We start from the raw sequence: 15,868 nt of genomic DNA, 5'->3' as shown, positions 1-15,868 counted from the left end.
CTTCAAAGAGACAAAGGAGGAAAGGAAAGATATACCCATCTAAATGCAGAGTTCCAAAGAATAGTAAGGAGAGATAAGCGAGTCTTCCTAAGTGATCAATGCAAAGAAATAGAAGAAAACAATAGAATGGGAAAGACTAGAGATCTCTTCAGAAAAATTAGAAATACCAAGGGAATATTTCATGCAAAGATAGGCACAATAAAGGACAGAAATGGCATGGACCTAACAGAAGCAGAAGATATTAAGAAGAGGTGGCAAGAATACACAGAAGAACTATACAAAAAAGATGTTCATGACACAGATAACCATGATAGTGTGATCACTAACCTAGAGCCAGACATCCTGGAGTATGAAGTCAAGTGGGCCGTAGGAAGCATCACTATGAACAAAGCTATTGGAGGTGATGGAATTCCAGCTGAGATATTTCAAATCCTAAAAGATGATGCTGTAAAAGTGCTACACTCAATATGCCAGCAAATTTGGAAAAGTCAGCAGTGGCCACAGGACTGGAAAGGTCAGTTTTCATTCCAATCCCAAAGAAAGGCAATGCCAAAGAATGCTCAAACTACTGCACAACTGCACTCATCTCACACACTAGCAAAATAATGCTCAAAATTCTCCAAGAGAGGCTCCAATAGTATGTGAACTGAGAAATTCCAGATGGTCAAGCTGGATTTAGAAAAGGCAGAGGAACCAGAGGTCAAATTGTCAACATCCATTGGATCATCGAAAAAGCAGGAGAGTTCCAGAAAAACATCCACTTCTGCTTTATTGTCTACTCCAAAGCCTTTGACAGTGTGGATTACAACAAACTGTGGAAAATTCTTCAAGAGATGGGAATGGCTGACCACTTTACCTGCCTCCTGAGAAATCTGTATGCAGGTTAGGAAGCAACAGTTAAAACTGGACATGGAACAATGGACTAGTTCTAAATTGGGAAGGGTGTACATCAAGCCTGTGTTTTATCACCCTGATTATTTAACTTATATGCAGAGTACATCATATGAAATTATGTACATCCAGCCAGGCTGGATGAAGCATAACTTGGAATCAAGATTTCCAGGAGAAATATCAATAACTTCAGATGTGCCGATGACACCACCCTTATAGCAGAAAGTGAAGAAGAACTAAAGAGCTTCTTGATGAAAGTGAAAGAGGAGAGTGAAAAAGTTGGCTTAAAACCCAACATTCAAAAAGCTAGTATCATGGCATCCAGTTTCATCACGTCATGGCAAATAGATGGGGAAACAATGGAAATCGTGACAGACTTTATTTTCTTCGGCTCCAAAATCACTGCAGATGGTGACTGCAGCCATGAAATTAAAAGACGCTTCCTCCTTGGAAGAAAAGCTATGACTAACCTAGACAGCATATTAAAAAGCAGAGACATTACTTTGCCAACAAAGATCCATCTAGTCAAAGCTATGGTTTTTCCAGTAGTCATGTATGAATGTGAAAGGTGGACCATAAAGAAAGCTGAGCGCCAAAGAATTGATGCTTTTGAACTGTGGTGTTGAAGACTCTTGAGAGCCCCCTGGACTGCAGGGAGATCCAACTAGTCCATCCTAAAGGAGATCAGTCTTGAATAATCATTGGAAAGACTGATGCTGAAGCTGAAACTCCAATCCTTTGGCCACCTGATGTGAAGAACTGACTCATTGGAAAATACCCTGATTCTGGGAAAGATTGAAGGCAGGAGGAGAATGGGACGACAGAGGATGAGATGGTTGGATGGCATCACTGACAAAATGGACATGAGTTTGAGCAAGCTCTTGGAGTTGTTGATGAACAGGGAAGCCTGGAGTGCTGGAGTCCATGGGGTCTCAGAGAATTGGACACGAATGAACTGAACTGAACTGAACCTCTTTCCTCATCTCCATGTAAATACCATCCTGAAATTTGCATTTGTCATTTCCTTGATTTTCAAAACATACACACACACATTTTTTTTTGTTTTAGTTAATTTTTTTTATATTTACAAAAAGAATATCATGGTGTATACAATCTTTTGAGACTAGCTATTTTCTTTTGGTGTAAATATCATCAATATTCAACCAAATTGTAATATGGGCTATAGTTCACTCAAATTTGCTGCTGTATATGTATATCACAATTTATTGATTGATCTTCCTGTCAATGGATAATAATGGTATTGTTTATATTATTTTGCTATTTCAAACAGTACTGCTAAAAATATTATTGTACTTATATACTGGAGCATCTCTCCTTGTGCATACTTACACTTACTTACACACCTGTACATATCTTGAAGTGGAATTGCTAAGTTGTAGAGTATCTGGAAATTCATATTTATAAGCTAATACTAAATTGCTTATCAAGGTTGTTATGTAAATTTACACTCCCAGTCACAGTGTATAGTAACTAGTTGACCAACATTTTCTCTAACATTTGCTATTGTCAGACTTCTTTATTTTTTAACCATTTTTAATTGAAGTATAGTTATTTTACAGTGTTGTATTAGCTTCAGGTTAGCAAAGTGATTTAGTTATACATATATATATATATATATATGTTTTCAGTTATATATGTGTGTGTATATATATATATATATTCTTTTTCAGATTCTTTTCCCTTATAGGTTATTACAAGATATTGAATATAGTTTCCTGTGCTATACTGTCAGACTTTTTAATCTTTGTAAATTGAATGGAGTAATTGTGATTTCATCATGGTCTTTATTTTTATTTATTGGATTACTAATGAGGTTTAGCAAATGTTTATTAGTAATTTGGTTCCCTTTTCTGTGAAATGCCTAATTGTGACTTTTGTTCATTTTTTAATTGTTTTCCCCTCTGTGAATGATTTGAGGCATTTTATATATTCATTTATATAAATAAAATTATAAAATGAATATATAAATATAAAATTATAAAATGAATATATAAATTTAAAATATAAAATTATAAAATGAATATATAGATATTCATTTATATATTTATTTATATACTCATTTTATATGTTCATTTGTTGGTATGTGTTAACAACTATATTTTTCCAAGTTTGTAAATAATTGCTTATCTTTTCTTAAAATGTCTTTTAATGGATAGAACTATTTTAATATAGTTCAAGTTATTCTTTTCCTTTTATGATTAACTATTTTTTTTTTAAATAAGGTCTTCCCTGGTGGCTCAGTGGTAAAGAACCCACCTGCCAATGCAGGAGACCTGGATTTGATCCCTGGGCCCTGAAGATCCCCTGAAGAAGGAAATGGAAACTACCCCGGTATTCTTACCTGGAAAATCACTTGGACAGAAGAGCCTGGCAGGACACAGTCCATGGAGTCACAAAAGAGTTGGCCATGACTTAGGAAAGAAAACAACTTTTTTGCAAATTATTTAAGAAATTATCTCCCAGGTCGAAGTTATAAAGATATTAAAGTATATACTAAATGTTTTACATTTTAGAGTTTCCATTTTGATCTTTAGTTCACCTTGAATGGAGATTTTGTGTATGGTTCAGCTGGTAAAGAATCTGCCTGCACTGCAGGAGACCTGGGTTCGATCCCTGGGTTGGGAAGATCCCCTGGAGAAGGGAAAGGCTACCCAGTCCAGTATTTTGGCCTAGAGAATTCCACGGACTGTATGGTCCATGAGGTCGCAAAGAGTTGGACACGACTGAGCATATTCACTTTCACTCAAAATACGGATCCAATTTCACATTTTTAAAATCCATATTGGCCAGTTTGTACCATCAATTCAGTTCAGTCGCTCAGTCATGTCCAACTCTTTGTGACCCCTTGGACTGTAGCAAGCCAGGCTTCCCTGTTCATCACCAACTCCCAGAGCTTGCTCAAACTCATGTCCATCAATTCAGTGATGCCATCCAACCATCTCACCTCTGTCATCCCCTTCTCCTCCTGCCTTCAATCTTTCCCAGCATCAGGGTCTTTTCCAATGAATCAGTTCTTCACATCAGGTGGCCAAAGGATTGGAGTTTCAGCTTCAGCATCAGTCCTTCCACTGAATATTCAGGATTGATTTCCTTTAGGATGGACTGATTGGATCTCCTTGCAGTCCAAGGGACTCTCAAGAGTCTTCTCCAACACCACAGTTCCAAAGCATCAATTCTTCGGTGCTCAGCTTTCTTTATAGTCCAACTCTCACATCCATACATGACTACTGGAAAAGCCATAGCTTTGACTAGACGGACCTTTGTTGGCAACGTAATGTCTCTGGCTTTTTAATATGCTGTCTAGGTTTGTACCATCACACTGTCTTAATTTTGTAGTAAGTGATTTCATAATATATTCTAAAAACTGGTAGAGCTAGCCTTTCCTCCCTCTTCTTCAGAAATACCTAGGATATATTTGCAAAGCAGAAATAGATACACAGACATAGGACACAAATGTATGGAGGCAGGGAAGGGGGCATGGAATGGCTTGGGAGATTGGGACTGACATATATATGCTGCTGCTGCTGCTGCTAAGTCACTTCAGTCGTGTCCGACTCTGTGCGACCCCATAGATGGCAGCCCACCAGGCTCCGCCATCCCTGGGATTCTCCAGGCAAGAACACTGGAGTGGGTTGCCATTTCCTTCTCCAATGCACGAAAGTGAGAAGTGAAAGTCGCTCAGTCATGTCCAACTCTTAGCGACCCCATGGACTGCAGCCCACTAGGCTCCTCCATCCATGGGATTTTCCAGGCAAGAGTGCTGGAGTGGGGTGCCATTGCCTTCTCCCATATATATGCTAGTGTGTATAAAATAGATAATAGATGAGAACTGACTGTACAGTACAGGGAACTCTACTCAATGCTCTGTGGTGACCTAAATATATATATATGTGTGTGTATATATACACACATACATGTAGCTGATTCACTTTGCTGTACAGCAGAAACTAACACAATATTGTAAAGTAACTATAGGCCAATAAAAAAAGAAATATTTAGGGTATCTTTCCTCTTCCATATTAATATACAATCAGTTTGTTAGCCTTAATTTTTAAAAAGCTCTATGGTGATTTTGATCGAGGTTGCATTGAGTCTAAAATTGACTGTAATAAATATTTCTCTTTGGAGACCTGGGATAGATATTATCTCCATTAAAAAAATGTTTATTTATTTGGCTGTGCCGAGTCCTAGTTGTGGCATGTAGGATCTTTAGTTTCAGCATGTAAACTCTTAGCTGTGGCATGTGGGATCTAGTTCCCTGGACCAGGGATCAAACCCTGGACTCCTTGCACTGGGAGCTTGGAGTCTTAGCCACGGGACCACCAGGGAAGTCCCAATATTGTCTCTGTTTATTTTCCCCTAATTTTTATTTTGGAACAGTAATCAGGACTCTATAGAATATCCACAAAAACAGTAAAGCAACACCCACATACCCTTGCAACATTTGTTTTAGGTCTCTATATTTATATAAATATTAGTATGTTCTTTTGTTCTGAATCACTTGAGAGTAACTCTCAAATTATGAAATCATATTCCCAAATATTTCTGCATATAACTTCCAAGTACTGAGATGTTCTTCTGCATGAGCACAACGTAATGATCATATTCAGGAAATCTGACATTGTTGCATTATTATTTTCTGCCGGGGTCCAGCCCCGGCTGATCCAGGGTATTCGAAGGAGAGACGGCATAGGCGAGGGTCAGGAAACAACTGCTTAATTACACGTTAATTAAGGATACAAAGAGTAATAGAATGAGGATAGCTCAGTAGGAAAATTCAGTGGAGAAAAGAGGCTGAGTAGCTTGGTTTACGCGGGAGACCAATAAAACTTCAAGACAAGAAGTTTGCACCACTTACGTAGGCCGCAGGCGTCCTTCCGTTCTCCCGAAGGAGAGGAGACACTGAGGCCTCCCCGGTCGGATCTTAGAAGCCCAGGCATAATTAGCAAGCATGGTGGGTTCCGCGCTCCAGATGGAGACTCAGCCAGAATTTGAGAGAGAGAGCGACATGGGGAGACCAAGTTTTGGTGAACAAGGCCCGCACTTTATTTTCCAAAGTAGTTTTTATACCTTAAGTTATGCATAGAGGATAATGGGGGAAGGGGTGGAGTCATGCAAGGACAGCAGTTCCTGGTTCTAATCGAAGCCAGGCTTTCAAACTTATCATATGCAAAAGTTCAGGTGATTGACATCATCTTCTGGCCCGGAGGCCTGTTAACATTTTAAGAAACTTATTTTTCTCTAAAGGTGATTATTCCAAAGTCAGGCACCAGCCTCCAAAAGAGCATTGGACAAAGCTGCATTTTACATTTCTATACACCCATTATATCAATCAATACACTGCCAAGGACACAGTAGGTAAGGAGTATGGAGACTTAGCAGCAAACATTGGTCCAACAAGTGAAAAACCCTTCACCAATACAATTTCTAATCAATCTTTTAACTACTCAAAGGAATCTGTGTTTAGGCAGTTTAGAACATCTCCTGCCTCTCACAGTTGGGAGACTCTGAACAATCACATGTGGCCAGAAAAACCTATTCAGGCAGGCTAGAGGATTTCCAAAGGAGTTTGTAGGTTAAACACTGTCACACCCAGGAATTATTAACTGGAGCTGTAAGCTAATTCTTTTTTCAGAGAGAGGTAGTGGGGGACAGCCCCCCGTAAAGTCAGAGGTGTAGGTGAAAGCACAAAGCAGAAAGTAGGCAGACTCTGGCTTGGGGGGTAGATGCTCGAGAATTTCCAGGGGGACTCCTGAGGCTTGATCCCGCCTTTGCGTATGCTGAGACTCCTTCCTCATGACCTTTGTCATGGGCGGAGTTCCTCACGCTGGCTCCCGGCAGTGATAGAATTCCAGTTGAGCTATTCCAGATCCTGAAAGATGATGCTGTGGAAAGTGCTGCACTCAATATGCAATATGCAATATGCACTCAATATGCAATATGCCGGCTCCTGGCGATTTTCTAATAAAGTTCTTATTAAAAATTCTTCAATTTTCCCCTTAATGTCCTCCATATTGATTTAAAAAGGTGGGATCAAAGAGCTTACATCATATTTAATTGCTTTGTCTTTTTTTCTTCTTTAATCTAGATCAGTTTCCAGCCTGTCACTGACCTATGATTTTGCTGTCTTTTATGAAATTTTTGAAAGTACAGGCCAAATCTTTTGCAAAAATGTCCTTCAATTTAGATTCAAAATGGTTATGTAAATATACACTCCCACCAGTAATTGTCGTGATTTTTTTCCCTCAAGATTAGATTCAGGTTATAAGTGTTTGTGGGAGGAATACTTTATCATTAATATGTCTATCTCAGTGTATCACACCTGAGGGTAAAATGTCAGTAGTGTATTTATTGTCGACATTAGATTTGATCATTTGTTGAGGAAGTATCTCTCGGTAATATATTATATTTAATTGCATGTAAATCTTACATAACTTTAGTTATAATTGTTGGAGATATGTCTCCGGGACTTGGAAACGGCGAACCTGAAAGAACAACACTTGGACAGTCTCTGCAAGGACTGACAAGTTTATTTCTGCAGTCAAGCCTTTTTATAGGAGCAAGGAACAAAGAGCTTAGAGCATAGGGCCAGCAGAACATGTACAAGGCTAGGATATAATCAGTAAAAGATACTTCAAGGAACAGCGCAAACTTAACGACCCATGTATTTATCCATGACCCATTTTCTCAAGCAACGTCTTTGATGTTTAATTGTTAAATCTAGGTGCATAGCATAGCTAAAGGCAGGAAATGTTCTTCAGCAATCAGTACACAATGCCTGGGTACTTCTGGCCCTTTGCTATTTTCCCACGGACCTTCTCCTTCAAGGCTATTTCGCACTGTGCCTCCCAACAATAATTATGCCTAACTACTTTATAATATTGTTGCTATTATAGTTCAGTTCAGTTCAGTCGCTCAGTCGTGTCCAACTCTTTGCGACCCCATGAATCGCAGCACAACAGGCCTCCCTGTCCATCACCAACTCCTGGAGTTCACTCAGACTCATGTCCATTGAGTCAGTGATGCCATCCAGCCATCTCATCCTCTGTCGTCCCCTTCTCCTCCTGCCCCCAATCCCTCCCAGCATCAGAGTCTTTTCCAATGACTCAACTCTGTGCATGAGGTGGCCAAAGTACTGGAGTTTCAGCTTTAGCATCATTCCTTCCAAAGAAATCCCAGGGCTGATCTCCTTCAGAATGGACTGGTTGGATCTCCTTGCAGTCCAAGGGACTCTCAAGAGTCTTCTCCAACACCACAGTTCAAAAGCATCAATTCTTTGGCACTCAGCCTTCTTCACAGTCCAACTCTCCCATCCATACATGACCACAGGAAAAACCATAGCCTTGACTAGTCGGACCTTTGTTGGCAAAGTAATGTATCTGCTTTTTAATATGCTATCTAGGTTGGTCATAACTTTCCTTCCAAGGAGTAAGCGTCTTTTAATTTCATGGCTGCAGTCACCATCTGCAGTGATTTTGGAGTCCAGAAAAATAAAGTCTGACACTGTTTCCACTGTTTCCCCATCTATTTCCCATGAAGTGATGGGACCAGATGCTATTATAGTTGGAATCTTTTAAATATTGTTCTCTATGGCAAATGTTTGCTGCTGGGGTATAGAAATGCAATCTTACAAACGTTTGTCCAATTGCCTTGCACTGTTAATCTAATAATTTGTGAACTTTTTATTTCATTTTATGTGGACAATCATATTATCTGTACTTAATGACAACTATATTTCTCCTTTTCCAATTAGTTATACCTGAATGTCTTTGTCACCTATTAGGGCTGAAGTTTCTCCTTTGGACTCTCTCAGCCCCTGTGCTTCCTTGTCATACAAAATTTTTTCTCTTCTGAAACTAAATTCTAAGGAAGGGCCAAGTATGTATGTTTCCCTCAAGCCAGGCTTCAGCAATATGTGAACCGTGAACTTCCTGATGTTCAAGCTGGTTTTAGAAAAGGCAGAGGAACCAGAGATCAAATTGCCAACATCTGCTGGATTATGGAAAAAGCAAGAGAATTCCAGAAAAACATCTATTTCTGCTTTATTGACTATGCCAAAGCCTTTGACTGTGTGGATCACAATAAACTGTGGAAAATTCTTCGAGAGATGGGAATACCAGACCACCTGACCTGCCTCTTGAGAAACCTGTATGCAGGGCAGGAAGCAACAGTTAGAACTGGACATGGAACAACAGACTGGTTCCAAATAGGAAAAGGAGTATGTCGAGGCTGTATATTGTCACCCTGTTTACTTAACTTCTATGCAGAGTACATCATGAGAAACGCTGGACTGGAAGAAACACAAGCTGGAATCAAGATTGCCAGGAGAAATATCAATAACCTCAGATATGCAGATGACACCACCCTTCTGGCAGAAAGTGAAGAGGAACTAAACAGCCTCTTGATGAAAGTGAAAGTGGAGAGTGAAAAAGTTGGCTTAAAGCTCAACATTCAGAAAACAAAGATCATGGCATCCGGTCCCACCACTTCATGGGAAATAGATGGGGAAACAGTGGAAACAGTGTCAGACTTTATTTTTCTGGGCTCCAAAATCACTGCAGATGGTGACTGCAGCCATGAAATTAAAATACACTCCTTGGAAGAAAAGCTGTGACAAACCCAGATAGCATTTTACAAAGCAGAGACATCATTTTATCCACAAAGGTCCGTACAGTTAAAGCTATGGTTTTTCCAGTAGTCATGTATGGATGTGAGAGTTGGACCATAAAGAAGGCTGAGTGCCAAAGAATTTATGCTTTCGAACTGTGGTGCTGGAGAAGACTCTTGAGAGTCCCTTGGACTGCAAGGAGATCCAACCAGTCCACCCTAAAGGAAATGAACCCTGAATATTCACTGGAAGGACTGATGCTGAAACTCCAGTACCTGGCCACCTGATGTGAAGAGCTAACTCACTGCAAAAGACCCTGGTGCTAGGAAAGATTGAGGGCAGGAGGAGAAGTGGGCAACAGAGGATGAGGTGGTTGGATGGCATCACCGACTCAATGGACATGAGTATGAGCACATTCCAGGAGATAGTGAAAGACAGGGAACCCAGATGTGCTGAAGTCAATGGGGTCACAAAGAGTTGGACTGAGCAACTGAAAAACAACACCACCACCACCACCTAGGTGCACTAAAAGTATTATACTCAATGTTGATGGCTCTAAAGATAGATCTATATTAATTAAATTGTCCCAGGCGAATTTAAGGTTCTCTCTTCATCTCAAGGGAGAAGGCAATGGCATCCCACTCCAGTACTGTTGCCTGGAAAATCCCATGGATGGAGGAGCCTGGTAGGCTGCAGTCCATGGGGTCGCTAAGAGTGGGACACGACTCAGCGACTTCACTTTCACTTTCCACTTTCATGCATTGGAGAAAGAAATGGCAAGCCACTCCAGTGTTCTTGCCTGGAGAATCCCATGGATGGAGAAGCCTGGTAGGCTGCAGTCCACGGGGTCGCACCGAGTAAGACATGACTGAAGCAACTTAGCAGCAGCAGCAGCTTCATCTCAAAAGAAATTGGAGACAAGCAAGGAGGTTAAAGAAAGGAAAGTAAGACTTTAAGCAAGAATACTTCCTCAGGGGAAGAGCAGTCAGACAGGTGAGGAGCTGCTGCACTGGGTTTCTTTGCAGGCCAGTCATGAGGGGTATACAAATGAAGGGGTGGAATATTTACTGGGGAAGGAGGAACTTGGGGGTCTGATTTTCATTCCAACTCCATTTCCCCAAGGGGAGGAGGGATTTTTGTACTTATTTAGCTTAGATCAGAAGTGACATGGCATTGGTGCCTGCCAGGTACTTCTTATCTGCAAGGCTAATTTTACTATAATGAGAGCATAATGAGCAACAGGTTACACTGGGAAGCAGGAGATTCCTGCCTTTCCCCACCTATCTCTGTCTGCTTCTAAGACACTTATCACCCAAAAGATGTGGTCTCCTGTCAATCTGTAGGTTCCTTCCTTTGTCTGCCCGTGTACCACCCCCCACGTTTGTTTACAAGATGCGTGATTTCCTGCCATCTGGGCCCTGCCCCCCTAGCTACCTGCCTGCTGTAACAAGATCAACAAACAAACCTTAATATCAGGTATTAACTTAGAGTATTTCCCTGTTCATGTGAACTTGAAACTCTTTGTGTAGCTTCTTTTATATCTAATTTATAAATGCTCAAAGTCATTTTATTTCCAGTTCCCAAATACTCAATTCAGATTAAACAAACAAATAACAGTAATATACAGTAATACACATCATCTGCTCACACTCACATGCCTTTCTGCCAGCAAAACCAGGAGAAAAAGGGATTTGGACTCAGCTACTGAGACAATCAATCACAGACACACACCCCCTCAAGATAAAAGCAATGACAAAAGACCCACTTTGATTAAAAAATCAAGCTGTTAGGGACCTTTGCTCTCCAGATCTTGGGGAGTATTGAGGCATTTTCTTTTGTTTAGGGGGCATAGCTAAAGAGCTCTTGTGTGTGTGTGTGTTAGTTGCTCAGTCATGTCCGACTCTTTGCAACCCCATGGACAGTATCCCGCCAGGCTCCTCTGTCCGTGGAATTCTCCAGGCAAGAATACTGGATTGTCATTTCCTTCTCCAGAGGGTCTTCCTGACCCAGAGATCAAACCTGGGTTCCCTGTATTGGCAGGCAGATTCTTTACCATCTGAGCCACCTGAGAAGCCCATAAAGAGCTCCTAATTTTGCAGACACCCCAGGAGACTATAAGAGGGGACAGAGTTCTGATCACTGACAATTATTCACAGCCACTATTATCAAATATCAAGTAAATGGCAATCAAATTTGTCTCTTGGGGTCACAGTTTCCTAGCCCCCAAAAGGAAGATTCCCAACCAGTGCCCCATCAGTCCAAAAGAGAAGAATCCCAACCACTGCCCCCACTGGAGATGAAGCTGAATGAATGGCCAATGCTAGTTCAAAAGGGAAAAAAATCCCAACCAATGCTCCTCCAAGGGCAAAATCAATGCAATGGAGAAGATACTCTGGCTTCATCACTCACAAGCCCCTTATTCATCAAAGATGTCCCAATTGATCAATGCAAGTACTAACACACACACAAACAACTAACATAAGGTCCCAAAACAGAGGATCAGATGAGGCAGAGTCCAGAATTTCCACTTTCATTCCCAGATGGAGGCTCCAGAGTGGCTTGGCTCCTGAAAGAGAATGGACCACAAGTGGCTCACCTCAAAATGATACACACAAGAACACAAACAACAACTAAGCTACAGGCACACAGACAGAAAATCAGAGGTGGTGTAGTCTGAAATTCCACTCCTACTCCCAGACAGAGGCCTCCAAACATACTGGGCGGGCTCTTGAAAGAGAACAGACCAAGTGGCTCAATTCCTGAAAGGGAAGCAGCCCAGATGGAGTGGAGAGAATTCCCAGCCTGAGCAAGCTGGAGCAACTCACCCAATGACACCTAATATGGACCACAGCTCTGGATATTTCTCAGCTCCAAATTGCCTCGTGTCCTGGATGTCTGGCGCCTGTTGGGGATAGTTCTTCTGAGATCCGTGGAGTGAAATGAGCCCGGGCAGCTGCTGGAGGCTCAGGAAAGGAGCTGCTCCTAGCTAGGGTTGATTCCTAGGCTGGCTTGCCAAAATGGTTAGCCCAAGTTCATGTGCCTGACATGCAGTGAGGCCAAACAAAGTGAAACTCAGAGTTTGGAGCAGAGAAATGTTTATTGCAGGGGCAGGCAAGGAGATGGGTGGCTCAGGTTCTCACACCCCAAGCTCCCCGAAGGGTTTCGGCAAAGCAATTTTAAAAGCCAGATGAAAAGCAGGGGGGTTGCAGGATATGGGATAAGCTTGCACAGCTCTCTGATTGGCTGATGGTGAGGGCACTGAGTGGTGTCACAGAGGTTAACCTTACCAGTCCTTAGGCGTCAAGAAGTTAATATCTTCCATTTGGTGGGTTTTTCTGTTTGTGTTTTAAATATTAATTAATTTTTGGCTGTGTCGAGTCTCCATTACTTCAAGGGCTTTTCTCTAGTTGCTGTGTGTGGGTGCCACTCTCCAATTGTGGTGCACTGGCTCCTTGTTGCTGTGCCTTCTCTTGTTGCAGAGCTCATGTTCCAGGGCCTGCGGTCTCAGTAGTTGTGGCACGTGGACTCAGTAATTGTGGTTCCCAGACTCTGGAGAACAGGCTCAATAGTAGTTATGGCACAAGGGCTTAGTTGCTCCGTGGCATGAGGGATCTTCTTGGACCAGGGATTGAACCCATGTCTCCTGCATTAGCAGATGGATTCTTAATCACTGAGCCATCTGGGAAGCCCCCGGTGGGGGCTTTTCACATCTGTAAAACAACTCAGGAAATGTACATCAAATACTGCTATCCAGGTACTTCAGAGAGGAGCTAAAGCAGAGGATATGGGGGAAAGGCCTGTCCCAGGAAGGCCCCATAGGGTCCTGCTCAGTTTCATACCCAAGCCCAAACTTTGCCAAAATTCCTTGCTAGTTAAGCACCCAAGCCTAAGTTTCTTTCCTGCAAATTCCTCTCAAATCTATTGCTTCTATGTCTAAAAATCAGAAAAGCTGCCTGCTTTGGTCACTTCTCAGGTCCTATTTCTGAGACCTCTGAACACAGAAATCAAGTTGGTTTCTTTTTTCTCTGTTAATCTGTCTTGCATCAATTTTATTATTCGTCTAGCCACAAGAACTCAAGATGGGTGTGTGTTTGGGGGGAAGGTTCTCCTTCCCCCACAGCCAAGGGTTGCCTCAGGGTTGTTAACTGTCTGGTCCAAATAGGTGTGTGCACCTGTGCTGGCCTGACTGCACAGAACCCCACCAGGTGTCTCATTTGGCAGATGCAGGAACAGAAAATGAGAGATATGAGAAAGAGGTGAGGTGCCAGTGGGTTACATATGTGCGCAACTGGCTGCTGTAGAAATGCCAGAGCATAAAGCAGGCAGAGAGGCAGTGAGATGGCTTATAAACACTGCTGGAGCAGAGGTGCCATCACTTGTCCTCTGGAGAGCGCCGAACATTGCCATTATCTTAGGATCTTCAGCACAGCCCCATGAACCCCCAGACACCATCTGATGCACTGACAGGGGGCAACGGAGGCACCAAGGGCAGTGGGGTTTCATTTGAGGCCATTCAGTGACCCACAGACAGAATTAAAATCAGAATTCATATATCCTGACTCTCTCTCAAGAATCTTCAGTCTACTGGGCTTCCTAGAAGCCATCTTCCCAGGAACAGGGTCACCTGGCAGACAGGGGATTTGAGTTCTGGGCCCAGGCTCTTGGGAATATTGGGAGAAGTCTTTTTTTTTTTTTTTTTTGGCAGAACACTGTTAGAATGTGAGCTCCTTGTCTGTCTTGTTTATCATTTGAATACCTAGTGAAATATCTGCATATAGAAGTTACTCAATACATACATGTTGGTAAACAAATGAATCAGTTTGATGACTGATTGGAGAGAATTGGCACCGTTCTTGGCTCCTCTTGTCTGCTGATCTTCTCTTTGATGTTAATCTTCTCAGGCACCAACAGGTTCATTTGCTGTGTGTAACTTGGATCTGCTGGGTTTTATCTGTTCTACTCCCCTACCTCTCTTTCTCGTCCTATTTGCCAAGAATGTATCCATCCTTCCCAGGGTTGAGGCATCTCTTACTCATTTGTTTCATAACATTACACAGCTCTCTGTTTTATCCAGAACTGAAATTACCTTACGGTTCCAGGTGAAAGGGCTGGGGTCTGACATCCTTGGAAGATCAGGGGTTCTAAGCCAAGTCTTCCTCCATTATGCTGCATCCTTATATGTCTTTGTGACAAAGCCATCTTAGGGTGGATCAGAACACCTTGGAAGAACTCTACTTCTCTCTAGACAGAGCCTGCAGAATAACCAGCTTTGATCCAGCCCAACCCTGTCACATTCCTCTTGCCCTCCCCATCCACATGCTTCACACTTGCCCCCCCTATGTCTCATACTTTCAGGACCAAAATACTTGGCCAGAGCTGGTTGGGGTTGCTCACGAGCAAACACAGCACAAGCGGAAGGAGCTGGGCTGACCACACAGATCTGGGAGTCCCAGATACCAGGTTGAGGAGCCATCCCCCCTGCTCCCCCAACTCACTTCGGGCTCTGACTGTAGTAGAGAAAACCAGCAACGAGCACAGACCATTGTCACACTCTCAGGATCCTCACTACAACTCCACGAAGAAGGCCATGTGAGCAGAAGACAGATGCAGGTGAGCTCAGAGGTGGGGGTGCATTGAGGACATCAGGTGTTTCTGAAACTCTCTAGGTGATTCCAGTGTGAATCAGGATGGAGGACTATTGCTCTAGACACAACTTTTCTTTCCTTGGATGTAATCTGATCCCTCCTCACTCCTATCAATAATTCACACTTACCACTCATTCTATATGTCTGACATCCCTAGGAAATTGAAGCAAGCATAGTAAGCGTCAGGTTGAGGACAGTCGTGAGCTCTGGGCTCCTCACTAGGCAGTGATCCCTGGGACCAGCCACAAGAGGGGCCAAATTCACTGTCCAGAGTGGTACCAGTACGGCAGTTCCAGTATATTTTGGATCGGTCAATCAACCTTTTCTCACTTTCTCTTCCCCTTATTTCCCACTATAATAGCCAATCCCTTCAAAATTCATTCAACAACAATTATTTATTAAGAGTCTACTGTGCTGGGTGCTGGGGAAGAGGAGAGAACCCTGATACAAAGCCTCCCTTGAAGATTTACTGAGCTATGGGTAAAAGTGGGGCAGCGCAGTGGGTGCATGCTGCCAATATTCTCCTAACTCCAGTAAAACCCAGGGCCTGGAGAACCCTCCAGGGTGTCCATCCTTTCACTCATCCACCTGATCACAGGTTTCGCTGAATGCTTGTATCCTGTCTGTCCTGATTCAGCCATGCAAACAAAGGAAAAGACCAGCTCAGTCTCTGACACAGCAGAATGGGGAGATTTGAGGCCAA

The sequence above is a fragment of the Bubalus bubalis genome, chromosome 6 (assembly GCF_019923935.1).
Source record: "Bubalus bubalis isolate 160015118507 breed Murrah chromosome 6, NDDB_SH_1, whole genome shotgun sequence".
In the NCBI taxonomy this organism is placed as follows: Eukaryota; Metazoa; Chordata; class Mammalia; order Artiodactyla; family Bovidae; genus Bubalus; species Bubalus bubalis.
Note: the sequence above shows the minus strand (reverse complement) of the source record.